The sequence below is a fragment of the Amblyraja radiata genome, chromosome 2 (assembly GCF_010909765.2).
Source record: "Amblyraja radiata isolate CabotCenter1 chromosome 2, sAmbRad1.1.pri, whole genome shotgun sequence".
NCBI lineage: Eukaryota > Metazoa > Chordata > Chondrichthyes > Rajiformes > Rajidae > Amblyraja > Amblyraja radiata.
Window position 1 is genome coordinate 41,726,723 of NC_045957.1, and position 19,795 is coordinate 41,746,517.

At 41.7% G+C, this 19,795-nt stretch overlaps 1 protein-coding gene across 1 annotated transcript in view; it reads left to right on the forward strand.

Annotated features, from left to right (window-relative positions):
- Positions 1–19,795, forward strand: part of agmo (alkylglycerol monooxygenase) — a 340,436-nt gene that overhangs the window by 178,998 nt on the left and 141,643 nt on the right. The gene's annotated exons all lie outside the window — the stretch shown is intronic.

Here is a 19,795-nt window from a genome sequence, read left to right on the forward strand (position 1 = left end):
ACTGCAAGATGCAAACCACAGGTTAGCCTCAAAAACAGGATGGCCAGGTTACAGTTTGCCAAAAAGTACTGGAAAGAGCAACCACAGTTCTGGAAAAAGGTCTTGTGGACAGATGAGACGAAGATTAACTTATATCAGAGTGATGGCAAGAGCAAAGTATGGAGGAGAGAAGGAACTGCCCAAGATCCAAAGCCTCCTCATCTGTGAAACACGGTGGTGGGGGTGTTATGGCCTGGGCATGTATGGCTGCTGAAGGTACTGGCTCACTTATCTTCATTGATGATACAACTGCTGATGGTAGTAGCATAACAAATTCTGAAGTGTATAGACACATCCTATCTGCTCGTTCAAACAAATCGCTCTAAACTTATTGGGCGGCGGTTCATTGTACAGCAAGACAATGATCCCAAACATGCTGCTAAAGCAACAAAGGAATTTTTCAATACTAAAAAATGGTCAATTCTTGAGTGGCCAAGTCAATCACCTGATCTCAACCCAATTGAGAATGCCTTTTATATGCTGAAGAGAAAACTGAATGGGACGAGCCCCGAAAGCAAGCATAAGCTAAAGATGGCTGCAATACAGGCCTGGCAGAGCATCACCAGAGAAGACACCCAGAAACTGGTGATGTCCATGAACTGCCCAAGATCTAAAGCATACCACCTCATCTGTGAAACACAGTGGTGGGGGTGTTATGGCCTGGGCACGTATGGCTGCTGAAGGTACTGGCTAAATTATCTTCATTGATGATACAACTGCTGATGGTAGTAGTATAATGAATTCTGAAGTGTATAGACACATCCTATCTGCTCAAGTTCAAACAAATGCCTCAAAACTCATTGGCCGGCGGTTCATTCTACAGCAAGACAATAATCCCAAACATACTGCTGAAGCAACAAAGGAATTATTCAATGCTAAAAAATGGTCAATTCTTGAGTGGCCAAGTCAATCACCTGATCTGAACCAATTGAGCATGTCTTTGATATGCTGAAGAGAAAACTGAAGGTTAGCCCCCAAAACAAGCATAAGCTAAAGATGTCTGCAATACTGGTCTGGCAGAGCATCACCAGAGAAGACACCCAGCAACTAGTGATGTCCATGAATCGCAGACTTCAAACAGTCATTGCATGCAAAGGATATGCAACAAAATACTAAACATGACTACTTTCATTTACATGACATTGCTGTGTCCCAAACATTATGGTGCCCTGAAATGGGGGGACTATGTATAAACACTCTTGTAATTTCTACTTGGTGAAACCAAAATTGATAAAAATGGCCTTTATTACAATCTGACAATGTGCACTTTAACCACATGTGATTTTTTCTATTAGAAATCTCAAATTGTGATGTACAGAAGCAAATAAATAAATGATGGGTCTTTGTCCCAAACATTATGGAGGGCACTGCACCTATCCTGAACAATGAATAAGTACATAATATGAGTGGATAACTGTTCTGAGCAATTTAATACATAGTGGCACTTTATGATATATGGAAATATATTGGAAAATATGATATTATACAGCTGGATTAAGAAAATAATGAAGATGAATTTGCAGTGAAAGTAGGAGTGAAGTGTCAGCGCTCAGTATTACTCAAGTGTAAATTGGACAGCAAATTTCAACGACTTTAAAGGTGGAATTTAAAACATTGATTTTTCAGTTGCGTTTCTCCTTCACAAGCTTCATTTGAGACAGTTTTTACTAGTGTAGAGTGACATCCCTTAAGAATTTGCTGAAAAACACAGCTACTTGTATGACATGTCTCTCAATCCTCTTTTGTTTCCCTGCCTTTATTTTTTTTAATGTATAATTTAATCTAATTTGGCATTTAATTAATAATTGTAATTTCCATTTCCTGATTCACCTTACATTTAACTTGGGAGGAATCGTTCAGTCAGATCCATTCTGGAGATGCCCAAGCTGGTGAGCCTCTGTCGAATACTGCATCGAAATGGAGAGTTTTAATCATCACCTGCTCAATTGGAAAAGCCCAGGGAATGTCTGCAGGCTGATGTAGGTGTAATGAGCATTCTTCAATACGATAAATCCATGCAAAGCTTCTGGCCCAGCCAACATATCTGGATCAGTGCTGCAGATCTATGCGGACCAACTGGCTGGCTTATTCATGGAAATCTTCAACTTCTTGCTTCTGTGGGGTGAACCTGTGGCGTTCTCTGCCACAGAAGACAGTGTTGGCAAATAATTACATATATACATCGAGGTCAAAGAGCCAGAAAGAGTATCTATCATGCCAGTTCCCAAGATGACCAAGAAGAGCATGGATGTAAGAGCTACTGTCCAGTAGCTCATACATCCATCGTAATGAAGTGCTTTGAGATGTTGGATATGGCATGAATCAACTCCTGCTTCAGAAATTATTTGGATCCAATTCAGTTTCCTATCACCCCACAAATCAACAGCATATGCTAATTAATCTGGATAACAGGAATACATATATCATTTACTACAGTTTGGCATTCAACACTATCATCCCCTACAAAACTCATCACCAAGCTTCAAGACTTGGGGTTCTGTAGCTCCCTTTGCACATCACCAAATATTCTACCAGACTTCTACAGTAGAAGTGGATGCATTGGGTTGCATTGAAGCCAACTGCAGCAGATCTAATGCACAATAATGCAAGGGGGTGCAGAGGGTTGTGGACTCAGCCCAGTTCATTATGGGCACAATCCACCTCACTATCAAAAGCACAGTATATGAGGTAGTCCCTCAAGAAGGCACGCTCATCTATCATCAAAAAATCCCACCATCTGGGTCATGCTGCCTTCTTGCTATTATTCATAAGCCTGAAGTCCCACACCACCAAGTTCAGGAACAGCTCCTTTCTGACAACCATCAGGTGTTGGAACCAACCTAAACAACCCTTCACCAGCCTCAACAATGGAACACACGGACCTTCTCGTGCACCACCACACACTCTTTTTAATTGTGTTACTAGACTAAGTGGGACCCGTTGGGTACCATGTTCACACGGGAGGGCTGGTCCCTCAATGCTATATTCCACTTCTCCACCAGTTCCAATATTGGTGGCCATTGGGGGGGGGGGGGGGGGGGGTTTATGGAGCACTAGTGTGGATGTTGTGGGCCGAAGGGACTGGTTTCCAGAGGGCTAGTATGGACAATGTGGGCCAAATGGATTCTTGGGCAGGCAACTCAGTCACTCGGGCCTGGTGGGCTGGCAGCTCAGTCACTCAGGCCTGGTGGGCTGGCAGCTCAGTCACTTGGGCCTGGTGGGCTGGAAGCTCAGTCACCCGGGCCTGGTGGGCTGGCAGCTCAGTCACTCGGGCCTGGTGGGCTGGCAGCTCAGTCACTCAGGCCTGGTGTGCTGGCAGCTCAAAAACTGCCAGAAATTCTGCCCAAAACAGGTGAGAGACTCTGTGAGAGAAAAGGGGGAGAGGGTGGAGAATCAATTAAAAAATGTTTTCATCTTTTTCTGCAGATCACAGCAATGAAGGAGGAAAGTCTATCCTGGCCTGGATCCCACAGGGAGCCAATGAAGGGAGGGAGAAATATACTGGGATGAGGTTTAATGCCTGCAGGAGGAATACTTACTGATGGGCCGAAGGGACTCATCTTGGGCTAGTACAGGCCTGATGGGCCGAAGGGGCTCTTAAAAAAAAATCTGTGTGAAATCTCAGTGAAAGACACTTTTTGTGGACTTTTCCTGGCCTGGCATGGGCCTTTTGGGCCTAACAGCTCATTGCGTTTTCATTTCATTTCCATTTCCATTGCAGTTTCAAGCACAGGGCAGGCCAAACAACTCATTTATAGCCTCTCCCTCACGATCTTCCAGAGTGACTGACTCACATCTAGGCAGCCGGGGTTTTATAATCCTGCCCCCCCCCCCCCCCCCCGAAGGGGTGTTATCTTCATCATGCTGATTGACAGCTGATCTCAAGATTTTTTAAACACTCATACCTTTTTCATTTTTCATCAATCGGAAAAATCCTCGGGGCTGCCTCAGCAGAGGAGGACTTTGAGTAAGTTGGCCAAAAATCATGGCGATATAGCGTAGCATTTTTTCTAAAATCAATATACAGCGCAGACAGGAAGTGGTCAAGATGAGACTTTTGTTATATGGATTGCATGAATATGTTATTTTATAAAGCATTATTCTTTTCACTGTCTTGTATAATTTATGTTCAAAGTATTGTCTGAGAATACATGGCTATGATGCTGCTGCAAGCAACATTTTTCATTGTAGCATACCTCATCATACTTTTGCATCTGATAATAAACTCAACTTGAATGTGTGATGTTATTTATCTGCAGCTGACCCAAAATTGCATATATTTTTGTGCGAGGATTTTTGATTACTGAGGAATATTTCTTTCATCCCACTTTCTTCATGCTGAGAAGGGAATTGTACTACACAGTGAAAAATTGTTTTCACCCGGAACTGCATTATATTGTTTTGGAAACTCAGTGGGGAAAAAGGGTTGAAATCTATCACCAAACTTACATTATATAATGTTACAAACTGTTAGTCAGGGGACACGTTTTCTACTTCCAGCACTCCCACACAAACACAGACGTATAATCACGCCATCAAACCCAGATGGTTCCACCAGTGATTCATTTGCAACTCCACTGCTGAATATGGAATTAAGATAAACAGACCACAAGGTGTTTGGTTCAGTCTCTGGTCTGTGCTGAGTTAACTGGTTGTAATGAGAGCAACAGTCAGACTCAAAAGATCTTTAACCATGTCTCCAAGTATGAGCCAGTAATTGCTGTTCAGATGTGCATGCTGACAAGTGGTGAAGAGAGGATCAGGATTGATGGTAATGGCTCCTGTGATCAGCTTATACTCTGATACCCACTATAGAGGCTCATTCTGTCAGCGACATATTGTGGTTGATTATCGGCCATGAACTGCCCCAGTCAATGTCTTCAGTAGAAGTGGGGGAATGTTGTAATGAAAATAAAGCAATGATTTCTGCAATTAGTCTAGAGCAGTCAGACAAATGTCTGAAGATATTTATATGGAAGGAGTGAATGACACCGTATTTAGATTCAAAGAGCAAATTAAATTTTAATTTAAAGTTTATTTTTTTCCCATCTGTGGAGATTCCACCTTCCTATTAGTTTAAACATTTTGCCTTGTTACATTAAAGTTAGCTTCTAATAGGCCTGTCCCACTTAGGCGACTTTTTAGGCGACTGCAGGAGACTGTGCAGTCGCCACATTGGTCACCACATGTTCGCGGGGAGTCGCCTTCATGGTCGCGAGGAGTTCCCGCATTCTGGTCGCGGCCTCATTATGGTTGCCGCAAATTTTTCAACATGAATGAAGCCGCCATGGAGAGTAGCGAGAATTCTCGCGCCGTAGGTGGGTTGCCAGGAGGTCCTAGTGGGTTGCCACAATGTCGAAGGTTCTCTGAGTTTCTCGTGGGTTGTAGCCGGTGCTGAACGGTGAATTTCATTGGCTCATTGGGAGAAAAAATGTAAGCAGTAGTTTTCAGAACCAAGGATAACCGACCGGTAATGTTAAATGTCCGCCGAACTTCACAGCCGTGTATCACTCGCTTATTAAGAGTTGTCTCTACTCCTTCTCCCCTCTTCCCCCCCCCCCCCTCTCTCCCCCTCCCCCTCCCCCTCCCTCTTTTAAAGGACTTACTGTGCTAGCCGTCTTAATTACAGCGCCAACTTTCCTGTTCATCGCGGTGTGTGCCTGTATCACCTTGGCTTTGCATTGTGTGAATTTTTTAGACAGCGCTCCCCCCGCTTGCCCTGTCCCCCGCCTACATAACGGGCTGGTGAAGGAAGCGATGTGTTTGTGTGTGTGTGTGTGTTCCACTCTGACCAGTTGCCGTTCCAGTTGCTGGTTTTTCAGGTGACTGTTGGCAACTTGACAGTCACTGGCAGTCCATTGAAAAATCGCCTAAGTGGGACAGGCCCATAATTTGGGAAAAAAATAATCATGGTTATAATTCAGTTTTCATTATTGACTATCCAAATATTAAGAATAATTTTTTATTGCTTATTGTTGCCTTATGTCTGCAATATATTTTGAGAGGGTTGATTTACAGTGGGAGTCAGCCTGTTTGTTCAGATTATTATTGAACGAGAAAATGGAGGCAAAGTTAAATAGTGCCAGATAACACGGTCTTTGTAACATATGTTTAACCTACGCCTGTTCTTTCTGGTACAGGAAACATTGCATATTTGTTCTGCATGTTGACTTACATATTTGTTGAGAACTAGCATGCAAATCATTTGCTTATTTCCTCAGCAAAACGGTAGCAATCAAAGTTAAATCGTATACCTTAATCTCAAATTACACCTCTTATAGGCAAAACCAAAGGCAAATTACAGCAGACACTGAAAATCTGAAATTACAACAGGAAATTACTTAGTAAGCCAGGCACCATCTTTAAAGAAAGAACCAGGATAAAATATTCAGGTTGATGACCTTTCATCTTGTCTCTGAATTGATCTGGTGAATCGTTACACACTGTAACTGTAGCAGATGTTAATAAATGCTGTGGGATAGAGATCAGGATGGCTTCCAGACATACATTGCAAAGATGATTGGACGAGGGAGCTGTGGTGCTAAATGCAGGTGTCAAGCCCCTGAACCTTAATTTTCCCTTTGGTTTAACAGTTTTTTCTCATGTCCCAGAAATGTGCGAGTTGGTATCTTAATTGGTCACTGTAAATAACTCCTAGAGTGTTGGTAACTGATAGAATCTGGGTGATGTTGATGGGACTGTGGAGAGAATAAAATAAAATGCGATTCATGTAAGATTAGTTTAAATGAGAGGTTGATGGTTGGTGTGGACTTGGTACACCAAATGGCCTGTTCCTGTTATTTTGGCTTTAAGGCAACTGACACTAACAAAGCAGCATTCAATGGGTCTGTCCGTGATTTTGTATCCAGATGTACACATACTCAATTCCTTGCTGAAATTTAGGTGAAGAGAAATGTTTCTAAAATATTCTGGGCAAATGTGGCCTCATGCTGAGAACCCTCATCTGCCAACGTCTTCATCTTTCGTGTCCATCTTCCATGTTTCAAATGTTGACATCACTGTCATCGCCCATCCTGAAAAGGACACAAGCTTCCGGCGACAATCAGTGGGAGCCATCACTTGTTGCAATAAATGATGGTGGTCGCAGAATTAGCTTGGGATACTTCCATCTTCCAGCCCCGTAATGTGGACGCTTCTGCTATGGGGCCATCTGCCAAAGTGCCTCCTTCCTTTTGATCCAATACTCTGTGTGCTTTCTCCTAATTTTCCAGACCTGCTGTACTCCACGGAGAATGCCTATGAGCCCAACAGACCCTGGGAGCAAATGGTTTCTGCAAAGAAGTTGCAGTCAATAAAAAAAATGTTTTAACTACTGGCACTCTATTGCCTTAGACGAGGAAATATAAAGAGTTCCAGAAAACATTAAATACTTGCAGAGTCATAACACCAGTCAGTAGAAATCAATCGACAATCAATCTACAGGTTGTTAATGATCCATTTAATTAGAACTGGTGAACAATCCTTCCTGCTGCTGCATACATTATCAAATGGAGCAGGTTAAGAGAGATCATTAGCTGGAACATTGTTCGCCAGGTTCACAGCACCAAAGGCCCCGCTATAGGATCTTTGCACAGCACTGCATTAAGTCACCACTACACACTTATTAAAGTTTCAATTTGTGGTCATGAAAGGTATTACAAATGTTGATTTTCCTCTTCAACTTGCCTCTCCATTCCCATCCACTTGCTCCCCATAGTTCAGTCCTTACTCTCACTTCCTAATCTTCTTTCTCCCTCATTCTGTTCTTTCTTATATTCTCTATATCTCTTTTCTCGCTTTCCCTCACTTTTTTTGACCCCTTTTTTCTCATCCGCTCTCTCTCTCTCTCTTTGCCCACCTGTGTACATGTCCTGCATCATGTTCACAATTTCTCATTTCTTATATTTAACCTGGACTTCAGTTGTAACTTAATAGACAAGAGCTGCTTTACACATGTTTGTATTGCCATGAACTTGCTTGTAAATTCTTATAGAGATTTCAGATTTGTGTCATTGAGACTAAGAGAGAAGTATCTAAATGTAATCGGCTTCATAAATTGTCATTTACATGATGTCCGTTTCAGCCCCACTTTTGTAAATAGCCATGGTGTATTCAAGGTATCTCTAACGTACTTAAGGTATCTCTAATGTACTTACAAAAATTGGCACAAAAATGGCTTAATGTGATAATATCCAAATAGCTAAATCTTGGAAATGATAAAACACACTTTTTTTCTCACACACCTTCCTTTCTTATCTGTGGCTTTGTTCCAATCATTTGACCATCCGCCTATCAACAACCCCCCCCCCCCCCCACCCCCTCCTTGCCTATGCCAACCTATTACCTGCCATGCCTTGTCCTGCCTCTCTCCTTTTCCATGTCCCCCCTCCTGCCCTTAATCAGTCTGAAGTAAGGTCTCCACCCAAAATGTAATCTATCCATGTTTAAGAAAGAACTGCAGATGCTGGTATAATCAAAGGTAGACACAAAATGCTGTAGTAACTCAGCGGGTGAGGCAGCATATATGGAGAGAAGGTATTGGCGACGTTTTGGGTTGAGACCCTTCTTCAGACTGTCTGAAGAAGGGTCTCGACCCAAAACGTCGCCAATTCCTTCTCTCCATAGATGCTGCCTCACGCTGAGTTACTCCAGCATTTTGTGTCTACCATGTCACCTATCCATGTTCTCCATGGATGCTGCCTGACCCACTGAGTTACTCAACCATGGGCAAGGAAATATCCTTTTGTTTTCATTTCAAAATTTTGTTTTATCATTAAAAAATTAAAAAATATATGAAAACAATGTTCGAGTCAACATTTTCATAGCAAGCAATGCGATTCCATTAATTAACATTAACTTATCATCAGTTGTCACCATTTACATATTCAAGGAGTTTTAACATAAATTTCAACTAATTTGTGGGCAATGGCAGGAGAACCCTAAACTGTGACCCTTCCCCATCAAGCCTGTACTCTTTTAAAAAAATATGAACTTTACAAACTTTATCTATCATGCTCGCAACAATTGTAGATCAAGATGCCACCTTCTCTGTCTAGGATTTATTCCAGTCTCTTTGGTGTCCTATGGTCTGGAATGCCTCCAGAAAGCCAGAGACCTTGCATGCTTCCTCTCCATTAACACCAATGTGTGTGCATGTGTACCCTTGGAAGGGGGCAGGCATTTGGCTCAGATGAATCCCTCACAGCCCCAATGCATTGCCCTATAAATAGCCAGGGCCCATCATCAGACCAAAGAAAAGGTACTTTGTATCGGGTGACCAAACATCTGCAACATGGGGCGGAAGTAAGCATGAGGAGCAGCCCCGTCAAATACACAGGGTCTGCAACCCCTCAAATTTAATTCACATTGGTCATGAAGGAGTCTGACAATAATTGTGGGCAAGAGGTCCGTGAATCACTTTAAAAGTACTTCCATGGGATTGCCCTGTACAACACCCTCAACGTGATACCACAGTAAACCTTTATAAAGATATCCATACTGGAAACCTCCTTCACTCCTACCTGGCAGATTGGACTACCGTGGCAAAGACTGATGCAAATGAGGGCGAGAGAGAATAATATATGCAGGAGCGACCTGTACAGGAAACACTGCATGTGGCATGGAAGGGCAAGGGCATGTCTAAGAAAAGGCACATGGTGCATGTGTCAAGCTCTTAAGTGGGATGGCAAGGTTCAAAACGCAATCCCAGCCAAGCCAGACTGCCAGAGGCTTTGGTTTTGTGCCCCAGAGGCATCCAGTCCATCCCTTTGTCTGGCTTTCCATGCAGTCAGTACACCTCTCTTTGACACGTGGAGAATGCTGCGAGAAGTACATTGCTAGCATGTAGTGTCTGGGAGAATGCTACATGTACAGGTTCTGTTGGTATCCTAACATGCTTCCATTTGATAAATTGATACTCTTTCATATTGAATACCTCTTGGGGAAAAAAGAGTACTTCAATGCCCATGACTATGAGTGGGTTTTGAGTACTCACTCCTGCTGATTCAGGTGGCTGGATCCATGGAATGTCGTTTTCTGATTCGATGAGTAGCAATTTCAAACATCCATTTGTCACCTTAATTAGACTCCTTTCAAACATCAACAAGGTGATGGAAGAGCAATTTGACAATACTCTGAGACAGCACTTATTCACAAATAACCAACTCGCAGACACTTAATTTGTTTTATGTCAGAACCACTTGAGTCGAGACTTCATTATTGCCTTGATCTGAACATGCAGCAAATAACTCATATTCCGAGGTGAGATGACAGTGGCTACCCTTGAAAGCAAGGCAGTAGTTGACTGATAAATGAAACAAAGTGCTCCAGTTTATCGAATCGGAGGTAAAACTCCACAATAGCTGGTGGCGCCCGCACAAAGAGAGCGGTTGTGATTACTGCAAACCAGTTGTTCCAACCTCAGGAACTTGCTGTAGGTCTTTTTCCGTACAGTGTTCTTGGTCCAACTTTCCTGAGTAATTGCATTGCTGATCTTTTCTGCATCACAGTATGTTGCAGATGTTCACTAACTTCAGCATTGTTCACAACTCCTCGTACAATAAAGCAGCCTAGGCCCATTTAGTGAAAGATTAAAAAACGGAGCTTGGGTGATGTTTGTGGCTCAAAGGTAGCTGGCAAATACCATCATCAAAACCAATCAAAAGGTAGCTGGCAAATACCATCATCGGGGGAAGCACCGATTCTGGACTTACCGGGACTTTACCTTGTCTACTCATCTGGACGCCCACAGCGGCGGCTACGAAGGGTTGAGGTCCCGACCACCGGGGTAAATGGAGGAGGACTGGCCAAATTTTGTGCCTTCCACCACAGTGATGAATGCTGCGGTGGATGTTTGTGTTACATTTTTGTGCGTCCTTTTTTCATTGTACCGCTGCTGGAAAATTCATTTCACTTGCACTATGTGCAAGTGACGAATAAAACTGACATTGACATAAAAGCTAACAATCTTCCTCGGCACTCAAGGACATGACCTCCAGAAAATCCTCCATGGGCAATATCCTGGGCAAGTCAACATGAGTTGAATTTTAAGTAGACCAGTTGCAGAAGAATTATGGTTGTAAGAGTATGGGGTCAGCAGAGTGACACAGCGGTGGAGTACCAGAGATCCGGGATCGATCCCGACTATGAGTGCTGTCTGTACGGAGTTTGTGCATTCTCCCTGTGACGTTGTGGGTTTTCTCCGCCTGCTCCGGTTTCCTCCCACACTCTAAAGACATGCAGGTTTGTTGGTTAATTGGCATTGGTAAAATTGTAAATTGTCCTTGGTATGCAGGATAGTGTTCGGGGTGATCGCTGGTCGCCGTGGACACAGTGGGTCGAAGGGCCGGTTTTCATGCTGTATCTCTGAAGTGAAGTCTGAGGTAGACCAGAGTTTGGAACCTTTTCTCTTGACTCACCAAATGCTTTGTCATCATCTATAATGCACATGGAGTGTTTTGGAATTCTCTTCACTCAGCTATAAAGTCAGCAATATCTGAACCTCAATGTAATCTAGGCACCATGGAAGTACTTCTATTTCATGGGCTGCAGTGCTTAAAGAAAGAAGTACTTTGTTACAGTTTTTTTAGAGCAGCTAGGTACTGGCAATACATGCTGACATTGACAGCGGTTACTTCTTTCTCTACATGAGTTTAGAAAAACAAAGGAATTACTACTAAAATCTTTCAAACAAAAACAAATTGCATCTATCTTGGAATGACTTGAGGAAGATTTCCTTTGGGCACTGTAAGTGGTAAATCACAAAATGTTCTTTGTAAACATTTTTATGACACCATTGCACACAGCACACAAAGGAACTCTTCCCTCGATAAATGCTAATTGATTTGCCAGTCTTTAGTTGGGAGAGCAGACTGTTTAGACTGGCTCCATTTTACTCAGTGAAATGCTCCACTTGCAATCTGGATCTTTTTATTTCATTTGTTTAATATTGCACAGGTTTAAATCTCTGAATGTTTCCAGACTGGTTCGGTACATTTTTACAATTGTTTGTATCTAAATTATAGCATTAATGTGAATTGCTTGAAAATCGACAGGATTTCATCCAGATGTTTTCAGTGAATCTCCACAATCGCGTTATTCTGTTCGTTCCATACTTTCTGTATTACCTAATATTTATTTCATATTTGAGAAATTTACTTTCATGTTTTTTCTCCTTTTAATTTGAACCTCTTTGTATGCCAAACACTGAATAGAGTAAACAGGACATTCATTAATTTCTTTCAGTAAAAAATCTATCATTAGGTGGCAGGCAAAAGCAATCTGGATAATTTCCTGATATCTTGCATATAAAAGCATTCCTCTCAATTCCTTTCCTTGTAAAGAATCTGATGGTGACGGTGGATCCAAGTTTGAAAAATTCTTGAATTATTATTCTCAGGTGAAATGTGCAACCTATTCTATGTGTCCTTGTCTTACACTTTACCATTTAGGAGATTGTATCCAGTTGTTCACGAGAAAAATAATGCCCTTGGTGGGTAAATGTCACATTCATAATTCATGCATTAATTCTCTCTCGAACTTCTTCGTTTCTCTGTCACAATATTCTGCTGTAGGATTCTATAGATTCTGTAGAAACAAATCTCTGCCCAAGCTTTTGATCAAGAAGCATAATGGGACCAGATCAAGCTTGTGAACGGTGACAGTTCCACAGGTGTACAGTAGAGAGCATATTGACTGGTTGCATCATCGCTTGGTTCGGCAACTTGAATGCCCAGGAGAAAAGAAGACTGCAAAAAGTGTGTGTGTATTTGAGTATGTGTGTGTGAGTATGTGTATATATACACCCACTAAACTTTTTTTTCTCGTTTATTATATTGTTTACAGTGCACTAGGTTTATGTATTCTGTTGTGCTGCTGCAAGTAAGAAAAAATTGTGAATGGATCTTAACTGCATTATGGGGGGTCTTACCACCACCCAGTCCACATTATGGGAATCTGTAAAGTATTGGGACAACAAAACTGGACCTCTAGACCGAATGACTATTGAAATGAATAGATGATGGATGAAAAGGGAATTTGACCAGCGAGATCGGTCCCAATATCTATTGTGACTGGTAAATTTTATAAGGTAGCATCCCTGTGCAGAATTTTTGGATATCTTAGTGATGGAGGTATATATATTTATGGATATATATTTGTTTTTTTATGTTATTATTTTATCTTGATTCCGTTTGAACCCCTGCATTTGGAGATTTTCTGTGCTGGAAGTAGAACAAAGTTAGTAATGAGCCACTTTAGACACTTATAGTCTTCTACAAGGTGTCATTAGCCCAGTTTTACTGGCTGCAATTCAATCAGATGCTGTTAGAAAAATTGAAATATCTTTAAACATCTGTTTTATAATGGTGTAATCTCTACAACATGCATTTTTCAATGTAATGAAAATAAGTATATCATTTTATTAACATCATAATCGGTATTTTATTAGGAGTTTATGGTTTGAGGCAAAGTGAAATAGCACTTTTGACTATTTTAAGTATAATTATCCTCATAATTCATGTGAATCCCACTTGGAAACTTGTAAAGAACGTGTAGCTGTAAAAAGCTAATAAAAATTGATGATGCTTGCTGCTCTCTTGAGGTGAAATTTGGCAGTAGGTTCATTGTGTTTTGTTAGCAGTGCAATAAAAAGAGATAGGAGAATTTACTCAAACGAGAATATTACTTTTATCATCACATTTGAATCTGCAATTCATAAAAGAAGGTTAGTGTATTTAACATTTCTGAAATGTGTCAAAATACATATTGTTATCAATCCAAAGTTACTGCAGAGGCAATTATACTGATATTAGTGTTCATAATCGGTAGTTCATGATTGTTTCAATGCAGAATTTTTGTTTGTCAAGCGTGATAATTATACAAGAATAAAGAGGTGTAGAGTTTTAATTTGGATTTAATTGCTGCTAATGTTGAACTGCCTGTTCGGAATTGTTCATTTAATCTCCATCTGTGCCAATTTTGAAAAGTAAAGAACCTGTGAGTGTAAATTCAGGCATGATTTAAAATTGTAACTTACCATAACAATCTATAGGGTTTAACATGTTGTAATTATACATGACAAAATAAAAATAAATCTTGCAGGCATGAAAGGGGCATGCTAATGGAGACTGTTCCCGCCCATCTGCGTCTGCCAGATAACGTGGAAAATCATCCGTATCTGTCCCATCCGCAAGAAAAAATCCAATCTGGACAATTACCACCCCAGTAACCTGCTAACACATCAGGAAGGTGATAGATGAGATGAATAATAATGTTATCAAGCAACACGTAGCAATATCCTGTGTACCAATGTTCAGTTTCAGTTTCATCAAGAACACTTGGTTCCAGACATCATTATGGCCTTGGTCTAATAAAGGACGTTAGAGACAAAGCAAGAGTGGTTGCCCTTGACATCAAAACTGCATTGAAGATGAGCAAGGCAATTTAACCCTGGTTAAATTGAAGTCAACGGAACCATGTTGAAAATACTTTTAGTGTAATAGTATACTTTTAGCATTTGCTAAGGTCCCACATAGGAGATTAGTGGGCAAAATTAGAGCACATGGTATTGGGGGGTAGAATGCTGACATGGATAGAAAATTGGTTGGCAGACAGGAAACAAAGAGTAGGGATTAACGGGTCCCTTTCAGAATGACAGGCAGTGACTAGTTGGGTACCGCAAGGCTCGATGCTGGGACCGCAGCTATTTACAATATACATCAATGATTTGGATGAAGGGATTCAAAGTAACATTAGCAAATTTGCAGATGTGAGGTTATCCACTGGTATCAAAAACAGGAAGGCAGATTACTATCTAAATGGCGTCAAATTGGGAAAAGGGGAAGTACAACGGGATCTGGGGGTCCTTGTTCATCAGTCTATGAAAGTAAGCATGCAGGTACAGCAGGCAGTGAAGAAAGCGAATGGCATGTTGGCCTTTATAACAAGAGGAATCAAGTATAGGAGCAAAGAGGTCCTTCTGCAGTTGTACAGGGCGCTAATGAGACCACACCTGGAGTATTGTGTGCACTAATTTGCGGAAGGACATTCTTGCTATTGAGGGAGTGCAGCGTAGGTTTACAAGGTTAATTCCCGGGATGGCGGGATTGTAATTTGCTGAGAGAATGGAGCGGCTGGGCTTGTACACTCTGGAGTTTAGAAGGATGAGAGGGTATCTTATTGAAACATATAAGATTGTTAAGGGTTTGGACACGCTAGAGGCAGGAAACATGTTCCCGATGTTGGGGGAGTCCAGAACCAGGGGCCACAGTTTAAGAATAAGGGGTAAGCCATTTAGAACGGAGACGAGGAAACACTTTTTCTCACAGAGAATTGTGAGTCTGTGGAATTCTCTGCCTCAGAGGGCGGTGGAAGCAGGTTCTCTGGATACTTTCAAGAGAGAGCTAGATAAGGCTCTTAAAGATAGCGGAGTCAGGGGATATGGGGAGAAGGCAGGAACGGGGTACTGATTGGGGATGATCAGCCATGATCACATTGAATGGCGGTGCTGGCTCGAAGGGCCGAATGGCCTACTCCTGCACCTATTGTCTATTGTCTATTGTTTAGTTTAAAGATACAGTGTGGAAACAGGTCCTTCAGCCCATCGATTCCATGCTAACCAGCAATCCCCGCACACTTACACTATTCTACATACACTAGGGACAATTTATAATTGTACCAAGCCAATTATTACACACCTGTACATCTATGGAGTGTGGGAGGAAACCAGAGATCCCAGAGAAAACCCACGCTCATCAGGGGAGAAGGCACAAACTCCATACAAACTGCACCAGAGTGTCAGAATCGAACCCGGGTCTCTACCACTGTGCCACTGTGCCGCCAAATAAATGTGGTTGTGTGGGCACAATGATTTAGAATTGAACTTGTGGACAAGCCCTGTCCTTATCCATAATTATTTAAAAAATAAAATAAACGTGGTCGCTGGCCTCAAATGGCTCATTCACTTGCCCTGCCCAATACCTTAAAAGTAGGTCAAATTTGGTCCCGTTTATTTCGGGCCATCTACATTTTACCTGAGAAATGTTTTGTGAACACGCTTGACAAATTCCACACCATATAAGCCCTCGGCACTATGGCAGTCCCAGCCTATATTGGGGAAGATAAAATCCCCAAGTATGACAGCGCTAACTAGTCTTGCAGCTGTCTACAATACCCTGGCATAATTGTGCAACCCGGGGTACAATCCTAACAAGGTGATCATTGCCTTTTTATTTGGAGCCTCACTGAACGAACATCAGTGTGTCATCTCAGACTATTGCCGCGATGTTTTCGTTAATCATTAAAGAAACCCCCCCTTCTTTTTATACCCCCACCTCTAAAGCTTGTGGCAACTGTACCTTGGAATATTATGGTGTCAGCACCTTAGCTGGTTTCTGTAATGGCTTTGACATCCCAGTTGCACAAACCTAACCACGCCCGAGTTCATCTGCATTACCTGTCAGCCCCTTAGTTTGAAATAAATGAATTTAATCTGACTGTCTTTCTTTACTCCCTGCCATGCTCCTGTCTGTCCTCTCTACTGACCTTGCTGCCACTGACTTCTACATCAACATCCAGCCTCCAACCTGCCTTACTTCTGCATAGGATCCTATCCACCTACCAATCTAGTTTAAACCCCCCTGAGTAGCTCAAGCAAACCTGCCCTTCACAGGTTCATAAGTGATAGGAGCATAATTAGGCCATCAAGTCTACTCCACCATTCAATCATGGCTGATCCATCTCTCCCCCTAAATCCCATTCTCCTGCCTTCTGTCCATAACCCCTGACTGCCCTCCAGGATATTGGTCCCCCTCCACTTCAGATGCAACTTGTCCCTCTTGTTCAGGTCACTTCTGCCCAAGAAAAGATCACAATGGTCCATAAACCTGAATCCCTGCCCTTCGCACTAACTCTTCAGCCACAGTCCTATCTGTCCTATCTTCCTTCTCTTACCATTACATTTCTTTATGGAACCTGGCTTAGATTGCACACAATGACATCTTCACTCTATTTAGAAGATTTTATGGAAATATTGTTTTGGGTATATAATTCAAATCCAAATAATTTCAGGTTAATAGGCTTAAATCAGCAGTTTTGAAGCAAAAAGGGTCCATAAATTGTTCAGAGGAAAGTACACAAATCCAATCAAGAATTCTTTTCTAAAGTTACTTTGGGAACGCTTTAATTTTCACAACCAATCCATTCCTAATCCTTGGAGTGCTGGATATTAATATGAGACAATAATCTGACAAGTATTTTGTTCTTTAACAATGACATTGCAATGTACGATGAAAAGAAAGTCCCTAAAATAGTGGGGTCATGTGAAATTTTCAATATGTGTATGAGCAAACACTGGATTTGATTGAAAATGGGTCTGTCTCCACTGACACCTTCAATTTCTCAGTTCGACGGTCCATTGCCCCCATCTGTTTCAAGGAAACTTCTATCATTCCAATCCTCAAGAAAAATAGTGACCCATCTCATGAACACCACACAGTAGCTTTAACATCGACCATATTGAAGTGTTTTGAAAAAATGGTAATGGCTCACATCTGTACCCGTCTTCCTGACAAACTCAATAAGTACACGTATGTAAATAGATTATTCTTTGACTACAGTTCAGCCTTCACCACTATAATACAGCATAAGCTCATCTTAAACTTCTGGACTGGGGTCTTGGATCTTACATCTGCAATAGGCTTTTAGACTTCCAGTCCAATAGACTTCAGTTGGTTAAAATTGATCATAACATTTCCCTTCACCCTGACCTTCAACATTGCTGTCCCTCAGCAAAATGTACTCAGTGTCTTGCTCCTCTGTCTGTGCACCCATCATGTGTGGCTAAGTACAATACAAATTTGATGTTTAAGTTTATTAATGAATCAATAAGTCAGTCGGCTTCATTCAATCAGTCGGCTGAATCAACAACAATGATGAAATGAAGTGCAGGGAAGAAATCACAAATTTAATCTCTTGGTGTCAAGACAACACCAAGCCCTAAAAGACACAGTGCTGCAGTAACTCAGAGAGTCAGGCAATATCTCTGGAGAACAGATAGGTGACGTTTTGTGTCAGGACACTTCTGCGGACTCTCTAAAGTAGCCCTTAACACCAGCAAGGTGAAAGAGTTGGTTAGTGGCTGAAGGCACACACCCTGTCCTTATCAACACCTGCTGTAAGGATGGTCCACAGCTTCAAATTCTTAGGCATGCATATCATCAGCAGTGGTGCGGTGATTTAAAAAAACACATTGGCACATTTTTTTTCTTAGGCACATGTGAAGATTCGTCATTCCAGGTGCTCTCGTGAACATATACAGATGCGCTACAGAAAGTATTCTGATGGGATGCATCTCATCATGGTATGGCAACTGCTTTGCTTTTGACCACCTGAACACGCAGAGAGTGGTAAACACAGTCAAGTCCATCACAGGCTCATTACTGCATCCTTCTATGCAGTCCATTTTCATGATGAATTGCTTCAAGAAGGCTGGAAATATTGTCAAAGATGCTTCCTACCCTGACCATTTCTTTTTCTCTCTTCTACCTTCCGAAAGAAGGTACAGGAGCTTGAGTACTTATTCAGATCTAAGAACAATTTCTTCCCCACTGCTGTCAACTATCTCATGCCCCATACCCAGAGCCATTACCACGTACACTTACCCTTAGCTCTACCCTGTTCAGATATTCCATACTTTAATATTTCTTTTTGCACAACTTTAGATTTCAGTACAATCACACCTCTGCTCATGTATATTGTTTACTCTATGAGCTTCATGTGAACAAAGAATATTATTGCACCCTGATGGTATGTGATGTTGGTGTTGACATCGCTTTATTATTGTCATGTGTACGGATATATGGGGAAAGACTTTGCGTGCTATTCAGTCAAATCATACTATGCATAAGTACAAGTACAGGTAAGGGAATGAAAAAAATACTAGTGTCGAAAAGAGTGTTACAGTGTCTAATGTTACAGTTATAGAGAAAGCACAGATTTTCAAAAAGTGTATGGTCTGCAATGAGGTAAGTTGAGAATCAAGATTACACCATAGCTAATGGGAAGGTCGTTCAGTAGTCTGATAAAAATGGTGTCGAAGCTTTACATAATTTCAAGCTTTTGTATCTTCTGCCCGGCGGGAGAGGAGAGAAGATGGAATAACCCGAGTGAAAAGGTCCTTGATTTTGATTGGCTTGCTTTCCCGAGGCAGTGTAAATGGAGTCTATAGGGAGGAGGCTAATTTGTGTGATGGCCTGGACTACATTTACACATCTTCAGTGTGATACATACTGAGAGAATGCTTTCTGTGGTACATCTTTTGAGATTAGTCAAAATCGTTGGAGACATGCTGTACTTCCTTAGTCTGCTTAGGAAGTAGAGGTGTGGTGGGCTTTCTTGACAACAGTGTTATGATGGTTGGTCCAGGACAAATTGTTGGTGATTAGGCACTTAGGAACTTGAAGCTCAACCACTCCATTTTGACACCTTTGAGGCTAACTGCGGTGTGTGTGTATAGCACCTTGTTTCCCGAATTCAATAACTAGCTATCTTGCTGATATTGAGAGCGGTTGTTGTTTTGACACTATTTTGCTGAGTGTTCTATCTCCTTTCTGTAGTCTATCTCGCAATTGTTCGAGATCTGTCCCACGGCAGTAGTGTCGTAAAGTCACAGCATGAAAACGGGCCCTTTGTCCCACCTTGTCCTTGTCAACTAAGTTGGGATTTTGGACTCAACGTTAAACTAGACAACTTTAAGTAA